This window comes from Melozone crissalis, unplaced genomic scaffold, assembly GCF_028551555.1.
Source record: "Melozone crissalis strain CALT ecotype California unplaced genomic scaffold, PUWL_Pcris_2 ptg000016l_1, whole genome shotgun sequence".
NCBI classification, from domain to species: domain Eukaryota; kingdom Metazoa; phylum Chordata; class Aves; order Passeriformes; family Passerellidae; genus Melozone; species Melozone crissalis.
Window position 1 is genome coordinate 28,357,792 of NW_026535794.1, and position 22,802 is coordinate 28,380,593.

Consider the following 22,802-nt stretch of genomic DNA (forward strand, 5'->3'; position numbering starts at 1 on the left):
TGAGATGCAAAATACACTGGCTTTATTGAAAATGTCTCTACAATTCTGCATTTACCCTATATAAGTAAAGTAATATCTAATCTTTATTTAGTGAAAACAGACATTGACACCAATGGCAGGAAGGACCTTGATAGAGTAAGAATGTTTGGTTTGGATTAAGGTGTTGCTTTTTTCCTTTTGTATAGCTTCTTTCCCAAAGAAAAGACTCATTGAATGAGTAGTGTTTGCTGGGACAGAGTCATTGTCTTTGGTTGAAGATGAAAGACTGAGGGATTAACAAATGGACCCCATGGTTCTCAGATAATGGGTTTGTTTTACCAGGACACTTTGCAAGTGTCTACATCCTGTAAGACAAACAGTGTTTGTTTCACTGAATCAGGCTCATCCAATGCAAAATGTAAACATTTGAAATGGAAATTAGATTTTTAAAATATTTTTGGGAACATTTAATAAAAAACAGCCTCTTGAAACTCTGACAATCTCTATTCCTCATCATTTCGGTATTGGTTTCGTGTTTCAGTTAGTATGAAGCCAGCAGGAGAGCAGAAATACCTCTGCTGCCATCAAAAATATTTCCCTTTCTTAATGGAATACAGGTAGAAGGTATGGGCTTAATGCTGGAAATCAACAGATAACCCCAGGGAGTAACCCTGGGGTGCTGCTGAATGCTGGTACAGTGCTGGCTGTGGCACTGTGCCTGACGTGTCTAAAAGCAAAAAACGTGTGCGGAGTCTTCTGCATAGGAGACATGCACCGAGCTTGGAGGCCCTGAGAAACACTGAGAACAAGACTTTGCCTGAAAACCCTCTGGTTCTAGGGATTAGGTATAAGCCTGGTCCAGCTGATACTTATGGGAGTGCTCACTTGAAAGCACCTGGCCCTTGGCCCGGACTTTACATTACTTTTTGTCCCACAGCAGGACTCTACTGCTTGGAAATGAAGTAACTCAGGTGAGGAACCTGCTAGGGATTTATCAAACTTGAGTGTGGTAAAGAAAATAAATAGGAAAATATTCTCAGAAAACAAGGACTAGAGGGCATTTGCTCAAAAAATCAAGTTTCCAGTTAAAAAAAAATAAACCACTTTTTTTTAAGCTGTGTAATTAAAACAAATATTTGGCCTATCAGACTTCTAAATAGTTCAAAAAAGGAATTCTAGAAATTCAGTAAAGAAAGCTATCTGAGCACAATTAGAGAGATAGACTTGAAAGTCAGGTGCTGCATCCCATGTTAGGACTGACAATACTAGGAGGATATACCAAAGAAAGTGTCAGTTTAAACTCATCTCATTTTTTCTTAATGCAGCATACTACTCCTGCTAGAAACAAGGCTTTTCTGCATATATTCCTTATTTTGCTGAAAGCTTTAGACCTCACCTAAATGTATGCTTCCACTTAGATTACCTGACCAAGACATTCTGTGTCACAAATACCTTTCAATAAAATGCAGGCAGCTACACCCTGACTTTGGGGTGCCTAAGTAAAATAAGATGTAAGGCAGTCAGATACTACAGGTAAAAACACCAAAGTGAATGAGCAACCCCACAAGGCTGCTGTTACAGTTTTATGCTAACAGGGATGCAGACTTTTTTTGAGATAAGCTTTGGTGAAAAAGTGCAGATTTTAACTTCAGTGATATTTGATAGTAAATGTCTTACTGAGACATTAGAAATGCCCATGTGTTGAAATATCAGAGACAACTGAAATCCAGTGAGTCTAGTTCTGGAAACCCTGTAATGGCATTAGTATGATGCTCTGCTCAATCTAAATTGTTTCTGCTCTATGTCAAATTGTGGTCCCTCTGTGTTTCCTCATAAAAAAAAAAAAAAAAACAGCTGCTTTCAATTTGGAAACAAAATTTAACATTCCCATTTTTGTCACAGACTTGCAATACAATATTGTTTTAATCCTATATGTATTTTATTTATTGTATCTACTCCATTTGTAAAGGAGGATACTTCTTTCTCTTAAGACAGCTCACCATATAGCAAACCCAAAAATTCTCAAAAAGAAAATTACAAGCAGTATAAATTAATTTTATTAAACCTTATCTCAAATAGATCGCAAGAAAAAAAAATGTTCTTGAGACCTATTTATGTAAGAGGTCAAATCAGAATGGCTTTTCCTTGCATTAAAATACCTGCACAGTTAAATTTGGTAAACCAAGTTGGAAAAATAATCATTAGAAAAAGCAAACTATATTGTTACACTACATAATTAAACTAATTATTTTATATCCTTATTCAGAATATAATACATATACTGAATTGGTGATTCAGTATATCACAAATTCTTCTATACAAAACTAAATATTGCTGGTTTATGTACTGAACAGTATTTTTCTTGGTGTACTATATGCCTGTAACTTTGCTAACAAGTCAAAAAGTGGCCTCTGGAAGTTGAAAAAGCAAATCTTGGATACATCATTATTGTCACAAATTAAGTTTTCTTGTAACAGGTGTCTGACATCAGACTAAGCATTGCTGTTGGTTACTGAGGACTAATTTTTGAAGTGCCCTTTGCCATGGAGGAGTAAAAAGCTTTTTCTGATGTTCACAAGGCTTACTTATGTGGATTTCAGCTGCATTCACAGATAGGCAAGAACAGGAATTATTCAGCTGTGAACTGAATTTAGTCTTGAACCACTAACCTGTCATAAATCTTTCAACAGAATTAATTGATTTTAAGGTCTTCAACATAGGGAGGCTCTGACTATTCCAATGATCATGATACAAGAAAACTTTCTGACTTTGAAAGGAACAGACAGTTATCTATTTCAAAATTTTGCAATTCACATAATGTAAAGAATGTGGTGCATTTTAAAGGAACATAAAGCTTCTATTGTGATTCCTGATATCTTTCAGGACCTGTGTTTTGCCACAGAACTGAAAACCATGATCATACCAGCTCTATGTATGCAACTTGTCCTTAAGAGTGTTCAACAGAAATACATTGTGTGAAATTCTGGATTTATTAGTCAATAGAAAGGAAGCTGCAGGGCCTGTGTGATAGGAAACAAGCTGTGCTTTTTATTTTATTTTTTTTTAGTAAGCCTATTAATTCCTGACATGGGAAACCATAATTTTATGATAGGTTGGCTTAAGAAGCTATTGTCTACTCAGCTGTGTTGAGACAGATGTTTGTGGGATCTCCAAGACTATCTTGTTTGATTCCTATCACTGAGTAAACACATGGGAAGCATATTTGACTTTGATGTAACACAAATTCTGAAGATGTGGACTGGGAATACACTGATTCTGCTTAAGCACAAATCTAAAATGACCTTTCAGTCTTCAGACCTAGCCCATGTTCTTGTTGCTGCTCTTGCATGCCTGGTTGGGGCAGGCATGACAGGAAGAGCACAGGGAAGTTGTGGCCTCTGGTGAGGTGAGTAATGGGCACAGGAAACAAATCACTACAATGACTCATATGGAGACACAGCCTCTGTAAGAGAATCCAAAATTCCATCTTCCAGGACAATGACCTTTGCGGAGTGATGGAGTCAGCCCATTAATTTTTCATTCTCTTATTCCTGGTTCTTCCAGGAAGGATTTCTTGGTGGTTGTGCTTCACGAGAAGTAACAAAGAGCTCTTCTGCTGCTTTCCTTTGCAGAACTACTCTAAGAATTAGGAACCATGGCTTCAGCTCCACTCTTCTTTCCTCCCTTCCACAGGATGAGGATGCACAAGTTCTTTAGTGGATTCTGCCTCTGCTCTGTATGTCTAAGTCAACATCACATCTGCAACTGCACTTGTGTCATCAGCAGGACCTGGCACAGAGCCAGGTATGAATTAAGGAAACAAAGGTTCTGACCTTTCCAGAGGCTTAACTACACAGTTACAATCCTCTTCACAAATCTCATCATATCAAGAAAATAGGTCTCCAGACATGGGCATCCTGCAACAAACGTGAGGTGGGGAAGTGAGAGAATACCCCTACCCCAAAAAGGAAGTATAACTTTTTTGAATATGTTGACTTTTTTCAGTTTTGTTAGAGGTCAGAATTACATTGTGAGACCTAGAGATCAAAGCTGGAAATTGGGCAGAAAACAGGTATTTTACTATCAACAGACTGAAATGAGAAGTCATTACAAGGCTTTTCTTGTGTCACTTTTGAAATGGTAACAGCTGATTTAGAAACTCAGTCCATCTCTAGTTTGTTTTTCAGTATTTACAGATTAGGAAAAACATTTCTATTATTCCCTGTAATGCCAGCAGTAAGCCTAGGTGGCAGCTGGAGACAGAGTGACACCATTCAGCTCCAAGTCTCTCTCAGTCTGAAGCAGATCCTCCGGAATACTACACTGACCAAAAAATAAAAGGCATTTTCTGAGGTGGAAATATAATCAATCTCAACATCCTTAAATTAAGTCAATATCAGTCTGTCAGCAAATTAATTTATTGTCATTATGAGTTATGATTGTCATTATGAGTGAGATTAGGAGACAAAAGAGATTTTCCTGTTACTTTATCCTGGCTTTCCTGAGGTATTGTAATTTTCCCCCCATGACCTCATCATGGCAGACAATTTAGGCAGAGTATTTTTTATGAATGTTTATATTATACCTAATGCCCTCCAAATTTATAATCCAAAAGAACTTTGGACCTTTCTGCATCCTTCAGTTCTGTGATCCATGTATTGTCTTCTATAAACACTGCTAATTTCTAACTCTCTGGTGTCTCTACTTCTGTGTCAATTCCCCTTCATTATGAAATGCATTTTTCCTCCCAGAAGCCAAACACTTTGGGAAAGTGAACTAACAATAAAAATGAGGTTTTCAGGTATTAATATTTATTCCAGCAACAACACTCATCTACATGGCTATACTCACAGCTCTTTTTAGCCAGGTGTCCCTGTAGGCATACTGTGCATATGTAGGTCATGCAGGTGAAGAGACCTCAGCACAGAAGCATGTGAAAGAGCACTTTCACCTTTGCTAACTTCTATTTTCCCTTTTACTTTATGACAATGATGGTGTTTCCACTCCATTTCAAGATGGAAGTGTCTAGCTGTTTTTCTTCAAAGCTCTGTTAATAGCTTATTCATCTGTACATTCAATTGTCCAGATTCAAAGCAATTTGAACTCAGAGAGGCTTTTGATGCTTTTGATTTTCTGCTGCATCAATCACTGTTACAGAAGCTCTGCATAAAGCCTATTATGAATTTCCAGGTGATTTTAATTATGTAGTAACTTCACTCATTGGTAGTAGTTTCATTGACTGCTAAGATTCATTGCTAGCATTCATTGGTACCACCTATTTTTTTGAGACGCAGCTCTGGGGAAATATTCCAGAATATCTCTGACTGAGGGGCATATTTGAAGCCTCTCAGAAGACGAACTGCTTGTCTTTTAAAAGTGAGGGATATTTGGAGCTGATCTCTTGCTTAAAGCACAGCAGCTCAAATTGTGCCTAGTGAGGGACACACACCCGGATAAGCCTTGCCTGACAGATGACACATCCCAATCTGGATTTAGGGGTTATTCCTTGTAGCTTCACTCATAAGCTTCCACTGAACTTTGCTTCACTGCCCTGGATTTTACTGTCTAATTGTCTGTGTCAGCCCTTACCAAAGGGAGTTTGTCTGTCAGCCAACCGTACAAGATCGATACCTTCTTGTTATAATAGAAATTTATTTTTTATTTGATCTCTATTAATGTGAGCATGTATCATAATTTGGTGTGAAGTGGAAAATTTTAACTTTACTTTTTTGACTGTAAATATTGTGAGTGTCAAAGATGCTGCCCTGCTTCATTTTTATACAGATAGCATTCATAAAGTCATAAAAATAAAGATACTCAGTGGACAGCTCTTCCTTCTGAATTTTTCACTACCTTTTTGCCAAGACAACTGGGAGTCAAACTCCATTACATGGTGTTGCACTTGCATTACAAGAGCTGCATTTGGAACCCGAGCATGTACACAGATACCAAGTACAGAACACTGTTATCAGATTTGGCACAGCAAGTACTGGGCACTGGCAGGTTTTAATCGTGTCACACAGGTTCATGCTTTAGGACAAGCATCTCAATTCAATAAGACCCTTACCTGTGTAATTAAACTTATATTTATTCAGAGAATCTCTTAAGTACATGGATGCATTTCACCAAGCAATGGGGTTGGCATTCTCAAATTAGTACCAAAAATTTTTGAGAGTGTTGCTGTTATAATCAAATTGCAGATCTCTCTAACAAGTGGTACCTCCTTTCAGTGGGAACCATGCAGTTAATGTGAGACACTTGATAGAGAAAAGTCAGGAGGACACAAGGTGAAGCTCTAGTAGATGCTCAGTTTCATGTATGAAGTAGTGTGTACCAGCTCCATGTGACATCAACATCTTTGAGATGATACAAGGAAATACTGGAATTGAACAGCTTCAGACAGAGAAAATGTTCACTTGGAAGATTTGTAGAATCTGGTATTTGCTCTGAGAAAACCTGCATTTGATAGGACAAAGTACAAATGTGTTACAAAGAACAGCTTCTTGCTTTCCCTTCCCACATCTGCAACAGTCCCTGTATAATGGGCCACAAAGACATGAATTCTGGAGCAGTTCACTAAAAAATGCTGTACCTCTAATATCTCAGCATTCAGCTGAGTTAAGAGAAAAGGTGTCCAACCTCTGCAGAGCCACCAACAGATGTTATACCATCCCTGCAGTGGGACAGAAAAAGGAAAGACATAAAGCAAGAGACTAAAATAGAGATAGAAGGAGAAATAAATATGTAAAGAATTAATAGAATAACAAGTTGGCATTTCAGCAAAGGGTGGTGAAGGCTCTGTGTTTTCATGGTTCTGTCACAAGGGAACTCTAATACAAAAGTTTAGTTCATAAGTGAGAGGGTGCTTTCACCAACACGCTACGACAAGAAAAGCTTGGCAGAGAGATATTTTGAGAGATCGAAAGTAACATCTGGGTGTTGTTAGATAAGTATTTTCTTTTGAAATTTATTTTATTGCCAAATAAATAAAAGCCTGGCTTTTTAATGCACTGATCTGCTTGCATCAATCTGACTCATTATTGTTTTCCATTTATTTTTGGAAGGTAAGCATTTTGAATAATGAAAACAAACTCCATCCACCTTGATGTGAATATATTGCAGGTCAGACAATGTGACATTAACATAATACAGTGGTTGAATAAATGATTTCCATTTATAAATTAATCTGATTTAGAGCTGTGCATATACACAATCTATTTAAGTTTATATTCAGCCTTTGGAAGCAGTGTATATTTATTAACACCTTTGTAGTAATGCAAATTATACTTGATTTGACTTCTGAAACACTGAACAAAGACTCTTGTGACTTCAGTCCTCTTAACTCCTTATTATTCAATACTCTTAACTCCTTATTATTCAGTACTCTTAACTCCTTATTGTGCAGTTTAAAATTTAGTGTGTTGGAAAATCATTAGTCAATTTACCTGGAAGAGTCCTGGCTGATATATCTAACCTCAAATGGCAGAGTTTTGTGTTTATACTATAAAGCATTCGAGACTGCAGATCTTCATTACAAAGACAGTGTTCATTTGGCTGTTTCATAAAACTATGCTTAGCTAAGGGACTTTAATGACTTAAAGTTATTCAGCAGAGCCAATATAATTATTTTCATCTATTACAAAAATACGCGGCTTACTGGAAAAATAATTTGTAAGAGGAAATAACTTATATAATTAAAGAAGTAACTTCATTAAGAAAATATTGAATTCTAGTAAAACAAAATGTTGTCTGCTGTTTAAGAAATTAGTTTCCAATAGTAAAAACATCCTGCAGAAAACTATTTGTATTTAGCAAATGACAACAAAGTAACGACTGAAACTGTCTTTCAAAGACAATTGCACAGAACATTTATTAGGTCCCTACTTATTCACAGTGGACAGAACCAGTAGGTATTCTCTTGTTCACTGCCTGCAAGTCTGAAGGTAGAGCTAATCAAGACTTGTCTCAGTTCCTCCTCCCATATCATGTCCGTGCCTGTGATGCTCTCTGGGACTTGGCCACTCCCTCTTGCTTTTCTGGCAGCTCACTCTCTCCTCTGCCCAGTTTGCAGCCTGTTAAAGACAGTGGTGTGTGAAGAATCACCAGGATGTATCCAACAGAATATTTTAGGAGCTATACTGCATAGTGCTGCAATACCTTCAGGTTAGGAGCCTGGCTATAGAAGTGATTCATATGACTGAGACAGAGCATATTTAATAGAGACAGTTGCATTCCAAGGATTCAATTTACAATAATCCAGTTGGCTGTAGGAGCACCTCAATCAAGAAACAGGGCTTCTTCTGGTATCCTGTTTCTTGTTTTAAAAAGAAATATTGTTCTTGGCTACATTTCTATGAGATTATTTTGTTATGCATTGCTCTTAATTTGTAGAAGTTGGTCTGTCATAAATATCTGATACAGACAGGCACTTCTGTGAGGATTAAAGAAGAAAAGGTCTGGAAAGAGAAGTTAAACCCTTGTTTTCCTGGGTATTTACAGATATTTCCCACTCCTGCCTACTTATTTCGGCATGTAGGAACGATATTGTAATTTTGACAACTATAAAAGACTCACAGACTAGTAGCTTTTCAGAACATTTATTATATTGTATACATAGTTCATATCTTGTGCTTAAACTCATTAAACTCTCTGTTGCATATGAATGTGAGGCATTTGAATAGGCAGTCCAGAGTAGCTGTGGATGTCCTATCTGCCAAATTATTTAACCAAATAAATATAGACTATAAATTCTGAATCACTGTGCCTATCTGTTATAGTGTCTAGCTTTTTATTAATTCAAAATTCAGAGAATACAGTCCCACTGAACTCCAACTCAGAAAAGAGAACATTTCATCAGCAACTAATTCAATGACTCAAAACCACAGCACTGTAGATTTGCTGTTTTGGTTTGGTCAGCAAATTTAAATAAAATCCTATTTGTGAGGGATTTAGAACTTAGTGATGAAGGCTAAGGCCATAACTTGTCTTAGACTGAGATTATGGGATAATAATTGTTTCAAGGTGTAAGAACACTAAGTATATATAGGTGATAACTATTTTAAAGTGTAAGAATAGCAAATACATATAATCTGATTTTATACACATATAGATATTATATTTGCTGCTCTTACTGGAGAGGAGAAGTGTAAAGGGAAGAAAATTACTGTCTGGTTTAATTTAGCTGTAGAAGGGCATTACAAATCACAAGAGAATTTTTTGCTATTTTTTTGCTGTTTCTACTGCTGACTTATTTGGTGTTTATTGTTTCAGTTCTTTGTTACTTGGAAACAACAGAATTAAAGATTGCTATCACAATGGCAAACTGTGAAAACTGAAACAATTTTTCTTATGACTTTAATTCCACTTTCTAAATTTTCCATTAAAAATAATTTTGTGGTAATTCTCACAGTCAAACTTGATGAGACTTTTATTTTTGTGTCATACAATATCTTACAATGTATCAACTATAACTGAGATGTTTGAAGGCATACCCAGATAAAAGGAGAAATTTATAAGGACTCAAATTGGACAAGCGCTGGTTTCGGGTTTGTTTAAGGTTTCGGGTTTGTTATTGTTTGGTTTGTTATTCTAGGTATCCTAGCTGTTTCTCATGTTTATTACATTTGCAAGAAATAGGAATTGCCCCTGCCAAGACTTTGAGGCTGTTTTATTTTTCCTTCATCTCTGTGAAAGGAATGATGATAAGGAATTATCCTCACAACTCCTTGTGCAGTGCAGAAGAGCCTAAAATAGCTCTGAGCTGCCTGCATTTCTCAACTCCATCACTGAAATGCAAAAGAGCTATGTTTGCATGACACTGAATAAGAAGACTAATTAGCAACAATGGATGTGTCACCTTGGCCTGGACCTGTAGGCATTGATGCTGGAGTCAGCTGGGATATTTCAGTCTTGCATTCCCTGGTTTGATGAACAACTACTCAGAGCGAGGGAAATGAAGCAGTTATTTTAGTGTAAACCAGGATTTATTCTACTCAGTCTCTAATAAGATTTGAGAAGTAAGAAGTGGATTTATGAAATCTGTAGGCTTGTTCCTTACTTAAATGAGTTATAGCAAGGGAACACTAAGCCCCCATTTAACCTCAAACACCACTGCATATCCTAGTTAAGGAACAATGAAATATTACCCTGTTATCACATACTGATCAGCATTTTATACAGAATCCAAACTGCTGTAATGTAATCTTTCTTCCTGTTGCTCCAGCAGTGGTTTTCAATAATTAATTCTGATTCACATTACCTTTACACTGACTTCAGTGGACATACTCTGATTCTGCATGAGTGCAAGGCCTTAATCAGAAACACCCAGTGTCTTCCTTCTGATTTTTTTTTACTATTGCTAGGATGTGTCCCTAAGAAGTGCCCTGAAATCTTTTTTCTTAGCTGACACAGAAATACAGGAAAAAAGTAGGTCATTACCCCAAGAAGATGAGAAGCTTTCCAGAAGGAAAGAAAATATTCCATTTCTAACAGAGGCTGGAAAGTGGTGATAAGAATTATCTCTTTTCAAAATCAAAAGTAAACTTCCTTTTTTCCTTATTTCTTTTCTCTTTTTGTTGTTGTTGCTGATTCTTTGGAATCAATACAGCATAGAACAATTAAAGTTTAAAAAACCCTAAGAAATCAAAGAACACAACATCCTCCAAAGGTCATGCTTATGGTCCTGTCAAGGGATGAGTTTTTCTCATAGCCTTGGTTTGACTGATAACTTGATTGAAAAAAATATACTTTACCACTTTTTCCTTCACCTTTTAGAAATAATGAATGGGAAGATTTTACTTTCTTTTTTGCTCTCTCTGGATTTTTGATAACTTTTTTTTTTCCCCCTGAAATACCTTCTCTCAAGGTAAAAAGTCTAGATACTGTTGGCTGCAGCTCCAGTTTTCAAGGTTAAATCTGGGTATGATATTCCATCTGTGCTTGCTTGTCCCTAAGACGATTCTGCAGCTCAGACTGGGATCCTGACTAGCTTTACTGCTTTTTCCAGCTTGAACTCTTAAGATCTCCTAAATCTTATTTAAGTCTACAAACAGCTTATATTTAGCTGAAAAGATGAGGTGGGTTTGTATAGGAAAATGTCAAGCCCTCCTGCTATTCCATGGCAGAGCAAAACGGCTTACTCTTTGGCTTTCCTGGGTTTTAAAACGCCTTTATTTTGCAAAGTAAGTAACATGCTGCCATCTGCTGGCCATGAGGAATTATTTTATTTCTTCAAATGACTTAAGGAGTACAAGTCTTCAAAGTATTAAGGAAGTTTGTTTGATGTTATTTTTTCGTCAGTAAAACTGTAGGTGTCTAAGAAGCACAACCGTGCAAAGGACCATTTAATTATATCTTATAATTTACCTCAGGATCCCTGGGAAATCCTTCTTACTTGAACAGATACAAAGTCTTATTAAAAAGTCAACTACAACCTCCAAACTCCTTTTTAGCTAAAAGCCTGAAAAAATGTAAATTTTCTTAAAGACAGAGAAAAAGGTGTACCCTCTCAAAGGATTTTTAATGTTCTTTAAAACCAAAACAAACAAAAAATGTATTTTCCCAGATAGTCTCTTGGTCCTGACTTTGAAAAATTTAAAAATATAAACATTGAAGGACCTGCATGGAAGTGCAGTAAACTTATAAATATTTAAGGATGAAAGCTTTTGTTCTTTTCTTTGTTTTCAAAGTAGTATATTTTTTAAGAAGAAAAACAAGAGAACAAATGTGATAACTGTTGGGTGGCTCTAGGTTATTTGTACTCCTGAATTTTGCTTCCTTCTTCATCTCCAGTTAAATTGATTGTGTACACAGTCATATAATCTGAAGAATATCTCTCTATAATTTCAAGATGGAATATCAGAAAGGGAAAAAAACCCCCAAGTGAGCTCTGTTTAATCAGCTGAGAACCACAACTCAGTTCAAACTTGGCCTTCCCTGCTGGAGTGCTGGCCAAAGTTCCAGTGGCGTAGTGACATTCTGCAACCTGAGAGAACAGGTTTTACAATGAAATATCTGGTTGAACCAAAGTAATTTCCAATAGCATACAATGACCATTTGTTAAGGTGAAAGGGTAAATAATGTATTTTTGACTTATAATTTATACTTCACTTGCTCATAAGCAAATAGAGAAAACAGTCTATGTGTATGTGAGTAAGTAATCACACCCAATTATACAATCCCATTTCAAGTGACCATTTCAAGGTGTGTGTAGCAACTATTAAACTGTTCTGTTGGCAGAATGCTTGAAAACTGAAATACAAATGGAAATTAATTCTGCAATCCTGACTCTTGTGTTGTCACTTATACTAAACAAGATGAATATTTAGGAAATACTGGGGTAAATACTGCTGCTCCTTTCTATTCAGTTGTTTTAGTCAATACGAGCATGCACAAAGCACAGGCCACCATCAGATTTTACAGGTCATAAAAATATGTTTAGTAAAACATCGTTTCATCCATTAGGATAATTGGTGATAGAACACCACTGTTTTGTTTTCAAATTACTGTTTTCTTTTCCTCAATCATATCTTTTCCTTCTAATACCCTTGTTTTCTAGCATATAAGAGCAGCATATTGAACTTCTGGCCTTGTTGCTAGGTTTCAAGCTGCATTTATGCAGTCTACTAAGACATTCTTTTCTTTTTTGAATTCTGAATCAGGTCCCAAGGCAACAGTGCCCTGTTTCTTAGCAACACAGATGGGTAGACTGTATATTCCATCTCTTTTGTACAATGGAAGAATAAACAATTCCCTGAGTAAGTGTGCGCTGCAAGTCCATTACTTCACTTAATTTCCTGGAGAAAAGAGGAAAGGAAAGCTTTCTGTGGTACAGCAGATGAAGTTTGTCTGGAAGTCCCTGTCTCTGCAGAGTGGTGAGTCATATCTCTATTTTTTCTGTTCTCTGCATCTCTCTGGGGGTCTTTATTCACCACTATGCATATGAATCTGTAGGTACTTCGCATCAGTGAATTCCAGTTTCTAAGATACAAATAGAGACATCAAAAATCAATGGTAACAAAGCTGGCAGAGGTGGGATGTGTAGAAGTACACAGACTTTTTGCTCTGGTGAAATTAATGGAGAGTCATAGAATGGCATAGCTTTAGAAACTCTGGATGCAAACCCTTGGTTTTAGGAAGAAAATTAGGGCTAGAGGAAATAGGCAGTGATTAAGAGGTAAGGAGGAAATGTGCATTCATGCAATGAACATGTTAGTAGTCTGTTACCTGTGTTTGAAATGGAGAAAAGTTATCCTTTTAACACAATCTCTGCAGTTTTAGGCAGTTTTGAGTGTTAGGCAGTTTTGAGTCTTTTTGGGAATACAGGCAAATTCTGAATTTTGCTGCCTACAGATTGTGGGACTAACATTACCATGGAGGGAGAGGAGTACAAGGGAGAGGAATGGCGGAAGAGAAGGACACACAGCTCTGCAGAGCTGAACATTTCTGCTCCTGCTGCCTGTGGAGGGGCAGGTGCATACATCATCTTTTCATGATGGCAACAGCAGCAATGCAAAGCTTCAGACAGTAGAATTTTAGCACAGAGTAGAAGAACAGATGCACTTGTGGTCTTCATCCCACTAACCTTGGGACGTACCTGCTTTACCTGGACCTTAAGCTGGCCTAGTCAGTCTGCCAATATCTCAGTTTAGTTACAAAACAAGAAAAGGCTGCTTTACATGTAGAAAGAATCAACAGTCAAATTCTTCCCAAAATTTATTATATGATGAGGTAAACACAGCAGCTGGCTATGGTGGGGCAGCTGGTTTGCCTGTAGACTGCCCACACACACTTGATGGGAAGCCTGGGCCACCTCAGAACACAAAGTGCCCACTCGAAGTCCCTACTCACCTCCTCCTAAGCTGCAACGGGGCCAGGTTGTGCTTCAGTGTTTGGATAGCCTGAGTATGATCTGTGAAGTAGAGAATGAGTTTTGGACCCTTCCCAAAGGCTGTCCTGCATCCGGGATCTGCTGCAGCTGGAAGTGCTCCAGCTGTGTGGTCCTGGGCTGGAAGGAACCTGTCCTGGCAGCACAGCACAGCTGAGCATGGCCTGGGAACCAAAATCACCTGAAAAAAAAGGGCACAGAAATGTGACCTTCCAGAAGTAATTTGTGGGTACTTGATTTATCTCCAGTAAGCTGCCCACTCAAATAATTGTTCAGAAACACAGCTTTGTTGGTAAGGACATATTTCCATATGCCCTTATCCTTCAATGGACCATGACCTTCTTTTAGAAAAAAAACCAAAAACTTTATTTTCTCAGAATGAATAAGTACAAAGAAAAGAAACTTGTAATGTTAGAGCTTTCCTTCGGGTTTCCTGAGCATTGAGTATTAGATTAGGAAAAAATTGTTTTTATTTTGTTTGGGCCTGCTGCAATACCCTTATGATCCATGTCTTTCTTTCAGATTTTCAGGGCACAAAAGGAGCTCTGTGTAAGAAAGATAACAGTCTGTGAGTGGCTCTTAGTCATGGAGATAAAACAGAAAATATGGATAAGGTAGTACCTACATCCAGTTTGTGCACAAAACTAAATACTTTACTGCCTGTTTAAGGTGATAATGCTGCTCCAATGGTCCTTCATCCTGCCCAGAGGCATCCTTGGGTGTAGGAAAGGACCATCTTCTACCTCTGGGCAAAAAGGAAGAAGTTCATGGCGCTGGCTGACCAGAAAGCCCATGGCAGGACATAACATCTGGGCACATATTAGGATGGGGTACAGCAATGGGGTAGCTCTAATTAACATTGTGTCCTGGGTGTGCCCAGGAATGCAGAGAAAGATGAAAATGCATCAGGATTAATGGAGAGCAGAGCTTCAACATTTCCCTCTCCTGAGGTTCTTTTTGTCACTACTGCTTGTGCAAAGTGAGACCGGTGTGCTCCCAGCTGTGCCCCAAACCCTGCTGTGCTGCCCTGCATGTGCACTGGTTTAGTCTCCTGTGAGGGATGTACTACTTAATGAGACAAGAATTAAAATATGAAAATGGGGTGTATTAGTGTTGTTACATAGTGATGAGTACTTCAGGTAAAATGAAATTCAGAGCTCCTGTTCCTATAGGCTGGTATGAATGTGTAAATTCCTAACATCCATGCTTTTGACTTCAAATGGGCTTTCTCTAGGTTCAGGAGCTTCCTTCATCAGGTTACTTTGCAGAAGTGAAAGACAGAACCAAAAAGCAGTATTTCTTCATCTAAGCACAGGTACAAAATAATATTAAAGTACAACCATGTATGGTTGTGCTTTATCTTCAGTGAAAGTGCTGGGTTGTGCAGACAAGTATAGTCAGGGTGAAAGTAGCAATCAGTAATAAATGTACTCTTGTGTGTGTGTGTGTGTGTGTGTGTATGTGTGTGTGTGTGTGTGTGTGTTGGGTTTTTCTTTTTCTTTTTGCCAGGGACTGCAATATTTGAGAAGAAAAAATTAATCATCAGGCCATTATGTTCATCCTCCAGCAAGAAGAGAGAAAATTTTTCTTTGAAACTCAAGGAAAATTTTCTGGAAGCCTTGACTGCCCTTTCTCATAAGAACAAACTGTAGTGAAGCAATCCAAAGCCAATAAGATTTATGGCAGAAACAATCTCCTGATTTTAGATACCAGCTCCGTAAGCCATCCAACCTTCCTCAGAAGCCACAAGGAAAGGGAAAGGGGGAACTGAGATTTCAGTGAGTATCATTTTGGCAAGTTTCAGTACTTGGAACTGGACCTGATATCATCCCAGTCCATTTCCTCGTACTCACTCCATTTGCAAATTTGCTTTTTTTTTTCTTAATTGCATTTGATTTTATCATATCGCCTTTCCAGAAAGCTGTTACTCTTTGTTCTGTGATTTCAAGATTTTATTTCCTTTGATGAAATGAAGAATTTCAATCTTGTGATTTCAATGAGGATTAATTTGGCAAGGTTTGGTCCATCTCACTGCACTCCATGTTATCCCAAACCATTTCATTGTATTCATTCCATTTCCAAATTTCCTTTTTTTAAATTGCACATTATTTTATTGTCTCTCCATTTCAGAGTGTTTGTTACACTTTGTTCTCTGATTTCAAGATTTAATTTCCTTTCATTTCATGAAAGGAAATGAAACCTTGCAATTTCAATGAGTGTGAATTTGACAAGGTTGGTCCATTTCCCTGCACTTCATGTCATTCCTTTCCATTGCATTGTTTTCACTTTGTTTCAAATTTTTAATGGTGTTTCATTTCTTTGGTTTCTTTTTTGTCTTCACTTCACTTGGGTTCCTAATTTCGAGATTTCATTGTGTACAATTTTGGCAAATTTCAGTCCATTTCACTCCACCTGATTTCATCCCGCCCAATTTGGTTGTAGTGACTCCTTTTCCATATTTTTTTTCAATTGCATTTGATTTTATCATATGTCGTTTCCAGACTGTTTGTTTGACTTCCTGCTCTTATTTCAAGATTTTATTTCCTTTCAAGAATGGAAATTCTCCACAGACAGAAACCTACCCCCTAACCCTAACCCTAAAATGGCATCCATTGTGGTGGTGCCCAGATGTTGTTAGGGCTGGTGTTATTTTTACCTTACCTAAAAGCAATGTGTAAAGTTTATTCTACAGCTAACTTCAATTGTCTTGGTTCTAGGCATGGTGGCTTTTCTGATGTTAAAATGCATTTTCCTTTCCAAATGCAGTATGAAGCTAATTTACCAAATTCTGTGACAGGTTACGCCAGAGGTCCCTGCAATCTGAAGTTAAAACCACAGCATTTGACATAGCAAATGCGTCTTTCACAATGAGCACATTTATTGTGTTAGAGAATTTAGGAACACTACTTCAACAGTAGGGAGCAGGAATAAGAGCACAGCACCATCAAACCTGTCTTAAGTGACCTTAGGTGAAACTTGAAGACCAAAGAGTAATTTTCCCCCCAAGTTTCAGTATTAGAGAAATTTCACTTCCAAGCTGTAAATAAGAGTCAGATCACAGAAAATACAGTCGTTCACTCATGGACCCTTTGATCCAAGGACACCTGATACAAGCAGCATTACTAGCTGAAAACTGCTTGTTAATGTTGATTTTTCTGATAAGACTGCAATTTTAGCCTTCTAATGGGGGTTGTTCCCAGGCAACTGATTCAAGTCCAATGTCTGCTGTACTCACTGTAGATACAATAGTCCATATCTGCATTCCTGCTGTGGTGGATGGTCCAGAATGGGTGCCTGCCCTCTAGTGTTTCTATAGCTTCACCTCCTGTAAGGACAGCTTTGAAAATAATTAACTACACATAAATTAAAGTACACACACATACATACCATGTAGCATAAAACACTACTTTCTTTGTATGCAAAGGCAAAGGCAAGGATTTGTTCACAGCAATGCCATGGACAGAATATTTTTTGCTTATGATGTTTGCTATATGTGTCTGAGTTCTCCTTTTTCTGTATCCTAGCTGATTAACAATAAGCATAGCTTTTCAAATCATAGAATCCAGACAGTTTTTCCTATAGCTTATGAATAAACTGTTTGCTTAATATTTTCAGATCCTGAACTTGAACCACTGAAAGGAGGGCAAAAGGACTCTGACAGGAGATTTCTTACCTACAAGCCTCATGAAAGCAAGTGGATCCACAGCTGCTACTGCCAAGTAGTCCCTGGCCACCTAAATCTGCTTCATTACTGGTTAGTCAAATTGAAAGAAAACTTTTTGTTTTTCTCTGCATCAAAATATTTTGAAATAACAAAATAATAGTTATAATAATTTCAGAATATTTTGAATCACCCAGTCTTGAGAGGATATCTGGCATATCCTAAGGGAAACGTCACTGTACTGGAGATGTGGGGACAGGGACCATTCATTTCCTCTAGCTTTTCAAGAGCGTGAGTCATTCTCTAGCTCTTGTTGAGAGCTTTGATGGAGTTGGAAAGATAGTCTGTTGTAGAACATTTTCTTATTTCAGCCTTTTGCAGAAAATTACACAGTATTGCACGTGGTAATTTATTTTTAGGAATCAAGATGTCCATATCAGACTGTTCAAAGACACTGACTATTTCAGAATAAGCAGATGCTGGATGGATGTTTTTATGTTTTATATATTCACACCAAACTCTTAAATGTAGAAGTCTACAAACCAGAATACCTTTGCTTATAAAACAGCTCCAGTTTGCATCACTGCAGACTAACAAATACAGCATTGAGGAGAAAATAACACATATTTATATAACTGTAAATACCAGCATGGAGCAGAAACACACTAATGCACTTTGTCTGGTATATTAGTGAGTATTTGACCTCTTTCCCTTAGGCCCCAGTTTCTGAAATAGCATGGAAATCAATATTATTATATTTTTCTACTTAACAAATTCTCCTCACTATTGCTAAAAATTACTTACCAACAGGTCCAAATCACTAATTCTTTTTATAATCAGCCCCTCAATTATCTGGAGATAAAGGCACAGCCCATCAAGCTCCAGGTAACTACAGGTGCTGAGTGCCATCATGAGCTTGCTTTGGAAAGTGCCTGTCCTCTGCACCCAGGAGTTGGGAATCAGCAGGCTGTGCCAAAATAAACCCTCCTACATTCCCTGTTCCTTCAATAGACACATCTGCTTTTCTCTTGACTCTGATTACTGGGAATGGACTGCTGAAAGCCCCCACACAGTCAGGTTTCAATTCCTTTTCTAAGCAGTGTGTGTGGATGTTGTGTGCAACAGGGGGAAGCACTTTTTAGTCATAGTCTGCATTGCTGAGGGCTTTGGAGGTATATCCAGTGCCATACTTGGACACAAATCTCTAGACTTAAACTGTGTGTAAGCTGCATGGTAAATGCACCCCAGGAAGTGATTTAGCACAGAAAATTGCATATTGGATCATTTTGCCTTTTCTAAAGACACTGTGGATAGCTGGGGACACTAGTAAGAATCCTTTATGTGAGGATCTCCTGGCCCTGCGTGCACTGTTGTGGAGGTTGGCATTTCTCCAGGTTTTTCCAAAACCAGCACTTGAAAATAAAAATTATGCAAGATATTGACAATAAAAAAGTGCATATTTGTTGTTCAAGAGAGCTTCCTGTCAATTGCAATGAATCTCCAGACATTGTTTGAAATTTGCAGTTCCCCAATTTTCAGTTTGGAAAGGATAAAGTCCCCAGTCTGCTTGTAAATGACTCATTTCCTGAGTGCCACACAAACCCAGCTAGTTAGAGGTGATTTCTCTGTGCATGGCAAATGAAAGGCTCTGGACAAATTGAAATTCAGAAGTTGTTAGGATCTGGAGCTCTTGTTAGAGCTAGACCTAATCATAAGATAATAGTATTGTATCTATACTAATCATGGATTATGATCAAGTTTTAGCTGGACCTCCCCATAGTGATAGGAGTGGCAGTATAATCTAATGACACACATGGAAGGCCTTCAAAGGAATGATATTGACTTGGTCTTTTGACAGATGGAGAAAAGGAGGTAAACGCAGAGCATTTACATACAGAGCAGGTAAATTAATTGTCCCAAAAGCCTGAGGGAAGAGTCAATTTCAGACAAACTCCTGCAAGTACTTTTGGTCTCTTGTAACACATGTGAAGGCATTTCTAATGCTCCTGAGGAAAAGAGGAATGAACTTTTCTTTAACCTCTGTGCATGACACCTCATCTTTAAAAATGTGTCTTCATTGTGAGCAACAAGATGGAGGTAGCCCCTTGTCCTAGTCTGCCCTGGAGAGTGAGACACACAGACATGTTACAGACACTCATTTCCTGCCTTAGGCAACTTTACTCTTTCACTTAGAAGAGTCAGGAAAAAACCACAGAGTTGCTCTGCAGTGAGGTGAGTGCAATTGCTGGAGACCCTGGAGTACAAAGGTTATTAAGGAAACAAAGGTGCCTACTATAAATCTATGCATGGATAATCCTTTTTACTCCCAAATATACAATAAGAAATACTGTAAGAATATAAACTGAGAGTTTTTTTTTAAATGCTGGCTTGTTTTGTTTACCTACTTTGTTTATGATATGTTATATATATATAGGTCTTATATGTATATGTCTCATATATATAAGACAAACCCAACGATTTCTGTTAAGAGCACTGTGAAGAAGTATAAAGTTTTCTTTTCTTCCAACAGCACATCCTTGCAAGAAAGCATCTTTAAGAGCATTACTGCTACTGGCAGGACAGATACCTTGCTTCCAAATTCCTGCAGGAGTGAAGGGCAGCTGCAGTGCAGTTATCCAGCTGTGCAGACAGAAGCCCCTATTACCCACCCAGGCCTACCAACACAGTGTAGTGGCTGGATCTGAAAATGCTGATAATGCTGCTTTGCAACATGGAGATTGAGAGGCTCTCCAGAGAGCAGTTCTGCTTGCACTGCAGTGTTGGCTTGGTGCCTGGCAGCAGCATCCAGCAGAGCCCAGCAGGAGAGCAGTGTCACTGGCATTCTGCTGTGTCCCTGCATCACTGCCCATTGTGCCCTTTTATAGGTACATGTGCAAGAGGTGCAGCACCCGAGCAGAGTGCTCTGACAGCTCTTCATGTTGGCCTCAGATTAGCATCAACCTGTGCCCCTGTTACCCACTCAAACTCAGAGTCCAAGGGGGCCTGAGACTGCCCTGCAGACATGTTTGCTATTCAGGCTGATCTCAATCTCCTCTGACACATTTTGCAAAGCTCTGAGGCTTCAGAGGAAGCAGAGTGTGGTTTTTGTATCAAGGGCTGGCTAAAGTGATGTTCTCATGCCTCAGCAGTTAGAGCTACAGGCAAAATCTCTTCATTCTTTTTACTTTTGCATGCTCATTGTGGGGTTGAAAATGCACTGTAAGTGCTGCTGACAGCTATGTCAGCCTTTGGGCACACAGTCAACTTCAGTGTGAGCACCTCTTAGCCCAGCATACGAGTAATGCACAGTGGCCATTACCAAAAATGTCACTGATCTATTTTTCCATTACCTTCAGTGTACTTTGAAACAGGCTTAATGGAGGTGAATTACTTTGTTTTAGGCAGCACTATGAGATTGTTCCTTTAGAAACTGCTTTATGAAAACCACTGCAGCTCATACAGATGCAGAAAGAATGTGGATACTTTCTGAAATCCTGAAAGGAAGAAGCAGGTTTACAAGTTAACTGTAAATACTGTGATTTCATAAATGACCAGAAGGACCAAGTGTTACACAAAAGTATGTTCAGATCTGTCACCCACACATACTGACTCTATAAAGGCAAAACAGCAGATTCTGTAAGTTATTAATGCTAGTATTTTGCATATGTATAGAACTTATCCTATATATCTTTATCATAAAACAAACTTTATAATAAAACACATTTCAAGGTGTCTGCTCAGGACATCCTCTGCCATCCCCCATATACTTCAAACTCAATATTATCTCTAAAACTGTTGTACTTTGGGTTAGATTTAGCTGTGTCCACTGTGATTTCTGGAACTCATGAATGATTACCATGCAGGTTAAAATCAGGTTTGAATTACACACAGGACTTTAAGGAAAGACTGGACGTGGCACTTCGGGCCGTGGTCTAGTTTCCAAGGTGATGTTAGGTCATAGGTTGGACTTGATGATCTCAAAGTTCTTTTCCAGCCTAGTTGATTCTGTGTTCCTGCGACTCCTAATTCTAATCTAAGATTTTTCAATACTTGTGTAACTTTGATTATGTTCTTTGCCATGAATTTATGCCCAAGTTCAACTGAAATACACTTTTCTACATTCTTCCTCCATGACAAACCCATGCATTTGAAAATGTTAGCATGTACACCCAGAGTATTCAGGTGGTCATCAAATTTTAAGTACTGTTGAAAGTGATACTGAGCCTTTGAAATACCAAGTTTTATGCCTTTCCTGTGGAACAAAATCATAAAAAGACACTAAATAATCGACTTAACAATGTACTAAAAATCTAACTTTTAAAGAATTATTTATTAAAATCTTTCTGAGACCTGATTTACAAAAGATAGTAAAGATAGCAGGTTGGTTTGCAATAAAATAAATCTTGTATTGACTGCAGTTAAAATTAATATCCTGGAAAAAACAGAAAAATAATTTTCTGCTAGACAGACACTTCTCTGCTCCATTGAGTATTGCTTTGAGCAATTATACCTTATCATGTTGTGCTGATAGCAGTGGGGTAATTTTATTACCTTAATAACACAACTGCAGTTAGCTAACACTGCACTATTTAGTTCATGTGAGGAAGAAAAATATTAATTTGTTTTAAATAAGAGTCTGTCTTTAATAAGCCACTAACTGCATCCCAAAAGACACATAGAGACCTGTGCAATGCTAAATAAAGGGGTGAAGCCAAATGAAAAATATTATGGGATTCCTCTTTTCACTTAGATGAGAATAATGCCCTCTTTTCCTTTGTCACCAACCACTGCAACAGCTCAGGAAGTGCTGGCACTGTTCTGGCTGAATTTTGTGCACATGGTGAAGGACAACAAGTAGGGGTGAGACTGGAAAAGAAGAGAGAGCTGTGGAGTCGTGGGGAGAGGGCTTTGGAAGAGGCAGTGGCATGTGCATAGCTGGAAAGGCAGCTGTGGCTGCAGGCTGCCTGTACATGGTTCTTTCATAAAGAGTTTGTTTAGTTTCAGTGCCCTGGGATTTCCTCAAGTTACAAACCAGCAGACAGTGTGTGAAACACAGAAACTCTATTCTATAACTGCTTAAAACATCAAGCTTTATAACATTGGAGTGCTACTTTTCCTCCACAGAGGCCTTTTCTTAGCTGGAAAAAGTAAATCAAGGAAGTGTCTGTCATGCAGGTTGTACTAAAATTATGCTTTGGAAAATAAACTTATCCGTAACAACGTGTTCTTCAACTGACTCTGCCTGGCATTTTTTATTTTATAAAGAGAAACAGGTCA

At 38.0% G+C, this 22,802-nt stretch overlaps 1 protein-coding gene across 1 annotated transcript in view; it reads left to right on the plus strand.

Annotated features, from left to right (window-relative positions):
• Positions 1-12,679: 12,679 nt before the first annotated feature.
• Positions 12,680-22,802, plus strand: part of SCIN (scinderin) — a 68,339-nt gene continuing 58,216 nt past the window's right edge. The window contains exons 1-2 of the mRNA XM_054273350.1: positions 12,680-12,851; positions 15,374-15,642. The gene's annotated coding sequence lies outside the window, so the exon portion shown is untranslated. The remainder of the gene's footprint in view (positions 12,852-15,373; positions 15,643-22,802) is intronic.